The sequence below is a fragment of the Rhinolophus sinicus genome, linkage group LG15 (genome assembly GCF_036562045.2).
Source record: "Rhinolophus sinicus isolate RSC01 linkage group LG15, ASM3656204v1, whole genome shotgun sequence".
Taxonomy (NCBI): Eukaryota; Metazoa; Chordata; class Mammalia; order Chiroptera; family Rhinolophidae; genus Rhinolophus; species Rhinolophus sinicus.
Window position 1 is genome coordinate 40,164,832 of NC_133764.1, and position 7,188 is coordinate 40,172,019.

Here is a 7,188-nt window from a genome sequence, read left to right on the forward strand (position 1 = left end):
GCATGTGGGGATGGGGTGGGGGGGCCCACGTAAGAAATCCTTTTGAAAATATAATTGAGTTAATGGAGCCATAACTGTGTCTCATTTTGGGGGTAATTGGCCTGCTTTTTGTCACTCTGTCCATTTACATACTCCTGTTTTCTTTTTGCTATTGATTTTTTCTTTATAAAGTGGGCCACTTTGCTGCAATTTTTAAAGCCCCAGTGATGAATAAAAACCTCATCTTCCTACTCATTAAGACACAGGAATTAGCCCGGCCCAGGGCCCCACCAGTCAATTTGTGTAACAATCTGGGCTGCCCGGGGTTCTTTTTTTTTTTTTTTGGTGGAGGTGGGAAGGAGGGGCTGCCTGCAAATGGTGAGGGGTTCAGAGGCAGCCAGAGGGGCAGGGTCAGTTTCCCAAAGGCAGGTGATGGGCAAGGGGTGTCTTGGGACTGGTCCACCTCCGGGAAAGGAGGCAGAGCACAGAACTCCACAGCCACACCTGCCCCAGGATCCAGGGCTCCTCCACCGTGATCCTGATGCCCCTCCCCCTCTGGGTCTTCCTCCCCTGCTGAAGGGGCCTTGGGCGCCTCCTTCCCCCTGCACCTGCCTCCTGGCTCTGGAATTCACAGGCCCCACCCACCTGTCTTTGACTGCAGACCAAGGTCACACTTCCTTTAGAAAATATTTTTATAGTTATAAAATCCATATACACACAAAGTAAACTAATCCAAAGGCACAAAGGCATAGAAAGTTGCACCTCCCTCACACCCGAGCTCCCAGACAACGTCTGCGAACGGCTCCTGGCCACCTGCACCTCCTCTCTGGGACCTTTTCCATGTCAGTACACAGAGCTCCACCGGTCACTTGTCACGACTTCGTAGTAGTCCCTGGCACGGCCGTACCATGGTGTGTTTATGGTGGCAACCAGCCGTCCAGGTTTGTGGGGTCCCGGGGTTTCCCAGGATGAGGGATTTTCAGTGCTAGTTCCTACCCGGTCCTGGGCCAATGGGGACGGTCGGTCAGTTGACATTATCTATCTAGCCAGTGGCCTGCTGTCGTACATTTAGGTTGCTTCTGGTTTCTCAACATAACACATGCTACAGAGGACATTTCTTCACATATGTTTGTGCCCTGTTGCACATGTGTCCGGAAGATAAAGTTCCTTGAAGAGAAACTGCTAGTAAAAAAGGTACACGTGTTTCAAATTTTCATTGCTATTGCCAATTGCCCGGCAGAAGTGTGCCAACACCCCCCACCATGTGTGAGAGCGTCCATTTCCTTGTGTCCTTGGCAGAGCTTGAGATTGTTAAGCACTTTGGCCTTTGTCATCTGATAGGGGACAAAGAGTGTCCTGCAGGATTTTTCTTTTGACTGAATTTAAGATATGACTCAGATGCAAAAAAGCACCCATTTTGAGTGTGCGGTTTGACGGGTCTCGTCAAATGTACACAGTCATGTAACCACCACCACAACCGAAGTACAGAACCCCCTCAGCACCCCAGGAAAGTCCCCATCAATCTCCCACCCAAGATCAACCCCCGATCTGCTTTCTGTCACTGCGGAGTCATTTTGCCTTTTCTGGAAGTTCGCACACACAGGGACTCATGCAGAATGTCCTGGCTCCCTGGCTCAGCACAGGCTTTGGAGACTCACCCAGGGGGCTGTGTGTGTCCACAGCTCTTTCCTCCTGAGGGCCGGCAGTGTCCGTGGTCTGGGTCGGCTATGCTTGGACATTTGGGCTGTTCCAGTTTGGAGCTGTTAATGAATAAAGCTGCTATGAATATTTGACTGTAAAGCTATATGTGTACGTAAGTGTTCACCTCTCCCTCTCCCAGGTAAGTGCCAGGAGCGGATCGGCTGGGGCACACAGTAGGTGCGTTTCACTTCCTCTAATGTGTCCACACTACTTCCATCTCATGGTCTAGCCGTTCCCGTTGTGGTGAATGCCAGCACCTCCACATCCTCACCAACACCTGGCTCTTCCTGCCTTTCTCACTCGGTCACACCGGAAGGTGTGTAGCGAACTCTTTGTGGTTTTAACTTGCATTTCCATGATCATTCTGCCGCCTTTTGACATTTGTTAATAACGATGTTTTTATCGTGAAGAAATTTTGAACATTTTGGGTAATAAATTTCTCTTTCTGTTTGTGGTTTTGGGGTTTCATCACAGTTTCCTTTTATACTCTAATCGTTGATGGCTTCGGTCCCCAGAAATTGGCCCCTCAGTCTGATCCCCATTTATTTTTTTAGCATTTTCAGAGTGATGGAGCCCACACCCGGGCTCACAAACCCCCCACCCCTTCTCGTCTCCTGCCATTTATAGGAAAGCCGTGTAAAGACTGACATCTCTGCCTACCTGGGACACCAACACCCATGCCAAGGAGCCAGTCCTGCCCTCTGGGCAGCTTTGCCTATTTCTGACTCTCACTCCTCTGACCACAGGGCTCACCCCCAGGTCGAGGTGCCTGAAAGTTACAAAGGTAAGCTGCAGGCACCCAAAGGATGAGCCCATGTGTGGGTGCTCGGACCCAGAGAGAGGGAGCTGGATTCGGGGAGGGGCTGAGGCTGCCCACCATGGAGATGGACTGAGGTCCCTATGGTGTCAGCCCTGACCAGTGAGCCCAAGCTGCCTGTCCCCCCAGGGCTCAGAGAGCCCCAAATCCACTCCCCTTTCTTTCTGGCACATGGCTGCATTTCTGGCAGCCCTTGCTGCCACGGTCACCCCATGCTTAACTTATGGACAAGGGATGTGAGTGGAAGTAGTGGGAAAGGGACAGCGAGAGCCTTCTCGGGAGGTTGCCCGAGCCACCAGCCTGGACCCCAGGGGAGATGGAGCCCACCTGCTGCTGCCTGAGGGGCTGGGTCATGACGTTGGGCCCCTGGGCTGGGGGCGGCGGTGCCGGCACAGAGACCTGCAGCTACTGCAACTGAAAGGACACGCAGACGGCACCCTCTGTACCTCGAAGAGGAGGCCTCTGGGATGATGCAGAGCAAGGAGTGTTGAGGTTAGTACGAGGCATCGAGGTTAGACTGTAGGAAGTGAGCATACTGTTCGCAAAGGGGGTTGGGGGACCTCATCTTTGAGCCCGGGACAGATCTGTTTGGTGAAAACAGCCCTCCATGCACTTTTAGGAGTGGCCCCAGTGGCCCTGATGTGCAAGCTGGCCTTTCCCCAAACCCCCAGGCCCATCCTGGGGAGCCCTTGGGGCTCCCTTGACGTGCCTGAGGCCCTCCTCATGCCCAGCCTCCTGCTAAGTGCTTCCTTAAACCCACCCAGTAGGCGCTATTATTAGGCCTATTTACAGATGAAGAAACTGAGGCCCTGGGAGGTTTCCTAACCTCACACAGGGCACACAGGTAGTAGAGAACCAGCACTCAACCACCTGAGGATGCCTGGCGAACCCCACTGTGGTCCCTACAGCCTGCACTGGTGTCAGTCCAGTTCCTCCCACCCCCACCTGGAACCCCTGCCAACCAGGGCTTAGGGTTCTGTTCCCAGTCTTCAGTATTCATTTCTCTACCATCTCAATTATATTTCAATTTCCCCAGTCCTGTGCTTCTGTTTTTACAAAAATACATATACTTTTCAGGCAGGGTCACTGGAGCCATAGGCATCCCCTAACGATTCCGGAAAGGACTTTCCTTGCCAGTCTCTTCCAGGGTGTTGCTGCCACAGCTCTCACACCTGAGTGAGCACGGCTCCCCGGACCCACCCAGGTGCTTCCCGTGAAGCAGACCCGGGAGCCCCACGGTCCGCATTCCTAACCAGTGTCTCCGTGCCGGTGGGAACCACACTGAGAACCACTGCTCCAGGCCAGTCCTCCACGTGCTGCCAGTCGCATACTCACATCCTCTCTTCACTTCTGCCCCGGGAGGGGGTCTCCTCTGGCGCAACCCTCCGAAATCCGAAAATCTCTATGCAGAAAGGGAAGCCCACGCTTGGGCAAAGGACGGTCTCGGCTGGAGCTGGTCAGGCCACGCGGCCCAGCTGCTGCTACCGGCCCCCACGAAGGGAAGTCTCAGGCAGGCTGGAGCCACCCCACCGCATCCTGCGCCCTCTGCTGGGGGTCCGAGTCCCACCGAGGGGTAGGCGGGGGACCCCCACCACGTGATCGAACGTACCATGCTCTGATTGGCCAGTGCGGGCCATGCGCCCACCCATGACCGGAGTAGGCACCATGATTGACAGCCTCACCGGGAGAAAGACTGGTGATGGGAGCTGTCCTACGGAGTCACTTTTTAATTAGAAAGAAACTCGTGCCTCAGCCCTTTTATAGCAGGCAGGCGAGCCCTGTAACCTCTGCGAGCCTCCCTTTCTGCTCTGCACGATGGCGTCCTGGGTGGTGGAGTGAGGGCCAGTGAGATGGGCTGGACGCCCAGCCCGAGCCTGGCCACCACCGCAGTCACCAGATCCCAGTGGTCACCAGGTCCCTGAGAAGCCCTGGGCTGTGAAGTTGTGAGCATGTGGCTGGCCCTCATCCCAGGGCTGTCCCAGAATGCTTTGGGCCAGAGCTGTTGCCTGAAGTGTGACCAGAGCTTCTCACCAAGAGACGGAGGGCCTGGGGTGAGGCTACCAGGAGGTACCACATCTCCACCTCCGTCACCCCCCAGCCCCCACAAGTCCCCAGACTCAAAGTGGACTTGGGTAACGTCTGGGTTGACAATCCCAGTGCCCTGTGCAGGCTGTTGCTGGCTGTTCCTGGCGTGGGGGCTGGCCTTGGGTGCCACTCTGCACACTCATTAGCTCAGGCCTGTCAACTACCCCCTTCCTGAGCCTGGGCTTGGTCCCGGGGCACCCCTCTTAGCCCCCACCCTTCTCAGGATGGACCCTGAGACCTCAGCGTTTCCCAAAGGAGCAGGTAGGGAGCGTGATCCCCCGCAGTGAGGGGATGACCTGGCATCCAAGTCCATCTACTCCAGACGTGGTGCTGGGGTGGGGGTGGGGGCCGGAGCAGGACAGAAGACCCCCACCTGGCAGCTAGGCCAAATTGATGGCTGTTTCCTCCCACTCTGGGGTCATGGGGTTTGGCCCCCTGTCCTGGAACAGTCTGGGGGTACATTGGTGGTGGAGGTACTTAGTGGACTCTTCTGTGGGGCAGGGACAGGGATGTGCTGAGATAAAATTTAGGGAAGAGGTGACCATCCAAGCTGGCAGTCCACTCTGGGCTCCCAGACACCCTTCCCCACCTGCCCCAGGGAAGTCTCCCAACAGCTGTTTTCTGGAACAACTGGAGGCTGAGGTCAGCGGGAGGCCAACATGGAGAGCCAGGATGGGGGTGAGGATGGGAGGCTCCGCCTGCAGAAGGCCCAACCCCCTTGACGGTTGGGCACGTGCTGGGGCCCTGAAGAGGGTGGGGGTGGCCTGGCCAGCCGGGGAGCCGCAGAGGGCACAGAGAGTGCAGCACTGAGGCCAGCCGCCAGCGGCCTCCAACAATGTGGTTTCAATCTAATTGTCCCAAAATATTGTTACAACACAAACCACGTGCCATCCACTCACCTGCAACTAATCAGCAGCAAAGCTACCGAATAAATCGGTTCCACACCCGTGGGCCGGCAGCCCGGGGCAGAAACCCGGGCACCCAGACCAAGGCCATCGCTACCAGGCCTGTTTCCTGTTGGGGGCAAGAACCGTTGGGACAAGTTGGGAGCACCCGCAGGGCCTCCTCCTCTCTCTGTGACCCCCACCCCACTCTGGGGGACAGAGCTGGAAGGTGCCAGCCCCTCACGGCATGGTCTGTCCAGGCCCCAGAGGGTTGGTCAGGGTGCTGGAGCCACCCTAGAGCTGAAGCTGAGTCAGCGGAGGTCTGCCCAGGGACCTCTCTCTGCCCTGACCGTCCCATCCCGAGACTGTGACCCTGGGAATCTTCACTCTTTCACGAAGGATTTGCACGCCCACCACAATAACAACACAGCAGACTTTGAAGCCACCAAGGCCTTTGGTAAAAGACCTGAGTGACTCCTCCAACACTCAAGTGAGCTAAGGATGTCCCCTGTTTAGCCAACATGGAGACTGACGCTCACAGAGGATCCCTGATGTCCCAGGGCACGTTGCAGGTAGGCTGGGATATGCCACACCTGGTTCTTCCCGAGGTCCAGGCTGCCCTCCCGGCAGCTTGCACAGTGGGCCGGTTGGACTGGACACAGACCCTCTCAGAAGGGAGCCTGCAGCCTGAGCACTGCGCTCCAGGGGAGGGGACAAAGCAGGCTCGAATGCTGGCAGCCCCAACCCCTTCTCCAGAGGCTGGAAGGTCCCCATGGTGGCCCTTGAGCGCAGCCTTGAGGGCAGATGATGTGTCCATAGGCAGGAAAGATGGTGGAACCATGGGTCCTTTTTCCAAATAAGATCATATTCAAATAAGATTCCAGGTGGACATATCTCTTTTGGGGGGGTGGGGGTGGGGAGGGTGCCATTCAACCCACTGCATACTGGCAGCCTCACCTGTAACCACCCTTGAGAGCATATTCCATATTAGGTGCCATGCAAACAGCGCTTTTCCACATTCATTGTCACAGCATTTTGGGGGTGTGGTGATCCTGATTTGTAGATGAGGAGGGTGAGGCTCAGAGATGTTAAGCAGCCGCCACGAGGCGGCACAGCTTGGAAACAGTGGAGCTGAATCAAACAATACCTGTGCTCTCCCTATAGGACTCAGCATTGTGCTCCATGACAGTAAAGCCTGCCAAGTGACAAAAGAGGCCTCGGTACAGCAGGTGCTGAATAACAGGCATCAGAGTGCCCAGAAAGGAGCAGCGGCCCAGAGCGCCAGCAGGAGCCTGGGTCTCGTGTTCGCATGGGGAGAAAATTAGTCTTTGCACAGATTCTGTGGGGCGAGTCCGTGTTCAGTCAGTGCCCCAGGAAGGTTGTGGGTATGCCCGATGCCACACAGCTGGCCGTGACACAGCTAAGTTCTAACTGCACTGCAGCAGCCAAGGCCAAAGTCAGCCTCAACAGGTTTCCCGGTGGTGTGTATGTTGGGGGTCAGGGGTGGGGGTAATAGAGAAAATACCAGGTCAGATAGAGGAGAGGACACACAGCCCCAGAACCAGGCTGAGAGGCTGGTGGCAACCACATCGCCACCTGGCAGCTACCCTGTTTCTCCGAAAATAAGACCTAGCCAGACAATCAGCTCTAATGCGTCTTTTGGAGCAAAAATTAATGTAAGACCTGGTATAATATGATATAATATAATATAAAATATAATAT

General features: G+C 55.6%; 1 long non-coding RNA gene across 1 annotated transcript; it reads right to left on the reverse strand.

Moving 5' to 3' along the window:
- Positions 1-657: 657 nt before the first annotated feature.
- Positions 658-4,617, reverse strand: LOC141568907 (uncharacterized). Its single transcript, XR_012492209.1, has 2 exons — positions 3,833-4,617; positions 658-1,739 (listed from the first exon to the last, which is right to left on the reverse strand). It is a non-coding gene; the product is annotated as an uncharacterized LOC141568907 (long non-coding RNA).
- Between the last annotated feature and the right edge of the window lie 2,571 nt (positions 4,618-7,188).